Source organism: Helobdella robusta (assembly GCF_000326865.2).
Source record: "Helobdella robusta unplaced genomic scaffold HELROscaffold_74, whole genome shotgun sequence".
In the NCBI taxonomy this organism is placed as follows: Eukaryota; Metazoa; Annelida; class Clitellata; order Rhynchobdellida; family Glossiphoniidae; genus Helobdella; species Helobdella robusta.
In genome coordinates this window covers 294,117-295,788 of record NW_008705420.1, presented here as the reverse complement: position 1 = coordinate 295,788, position 1,672 = coordinate 294,117, and positions in this window count along the sequence as shown.

The following is a 1,672-nucleotide window of genomic DNA, read 5'->3' as shown; positions in this document are numbered from 1 at the left end:
ATTATTTTATAAACTCCATTTTCAAAGAGGAAATTGAATTTTATTGAAAAAAACAATTTTTTTTCTTCAATTTTTATCAGCCAAAATGAACGAATGATCGAACGAATAAATAAATAAATGAATGAATGAATAAATGAATGCATGAACGAACGGACGAACGAATGAAGAACGAACGAACGAACTATCAAATAAATCAAAGATAACCCAAAAATTTCAATGAATAAATAATAAGATGAAAAGAATAACGCGAGAATTATTAATCACAAAAAATTTAAAACTGAGAGTCGCTTTTAATTTAATTTCCCTTCTAATCATTATTTGCACTCGCGTTTCTAGTTTTATTTCAATTCTTCAAAAAATAAAAACCTCAAATTCGAAAATTTATTCATCCTTTAATTTCTCTCACGCCGTCTCTCAATCTGTCTACATTAACACAAATTGACAATCTAAACGCTAACTCACGCACGAATGACACACGCACGCACACACACACACACACACACACACACACACACACGCATATTTGCATACATATATAGATTTATAACAGTATTTTAAGTCAAAAACGCATGTCTCAATGCTAATTAGAGGGACCATAATTTTTGGCGTCATTGACATCATCATCACAATCAGTATCATCTTCACTACCATTGTGACTACCTCCTAGAAAGATGAAAAAACAGAGAGAGAGGAGAGAGAGAGAGAGAGAGAGAAAGATAAAAAGTCAGATGAAGAGAGCGAAAAAGAGGAAGAAGATAAAGATGGAGAGCGAATTAGAGAAACTGTAAAAAAAGCGGAAGAGTAGGAAAGAAAGAGAGAAAGAAAGGAAGATAGAATGATGAAGGAAAAGAAGAAAGAAAGAAAGAATGAATGAAGGAAAAAGAAAGAAAAAAAGAAAGAAAGAATGAAGATCGTGAGATACGAAAAATAAATTAAACGGATAAAAACGGGATAGAGAGAGAGAGAGAAAAAAAAGAGAGAGAGAAAGAGAAGGAGAGAGAGAGAGAGAAAGAGAGAGAGAGAAGGTAAAAATAGCAACATGTTCAGTTTAGCGAGTGCGTGTATGTGATTTACAACGTTCTGTTATGTCGTTGTCGGCTTTATCAAAATTGAATCTTATGGTGGCTCTCAAAATTTTTGTTCCACTACTACTGCTACTGCTGCTGCTGCTGTGGCTACTACTACTACTACTGCTGCTGCTTCTGCTGCTCTGGCTACTACTACTACTACTACAATTACTACTGCTATTATTTCTTTTAAAATTAATCAACCAATCAGTTAGTTTATAAAGCGCTATTTCCGCAATGTTTAATAGCGCTCCTCAGGGAATTCCACAAACTGATGCGTAGGAGTGTTTAACTTTTAGCAACATTGTTAACTTGGGTAGAAGGAGGAGACATGCCACCCGCCCAGACAGAATGAACTGTTTCGAGTTTTGATGGCTCACGGCAAATCTCATCGAGTCATTGTTTGATCGGTTTGGAGTTTTAGCAATTTTTACTGCTGCCTCTCTGCCTACTTTCCATTGTTTCACAAGCGCATAAACAACAACAACAACAACAACAATATTTTTAAAACTTGCAATCAACTTTTTCAAATTTTAAAACAATTGTTAAGAGGTTTTCTGGCAAAAAATAACTTTTATTCGTTCATTCGTTCGTTCGTTCGTTCA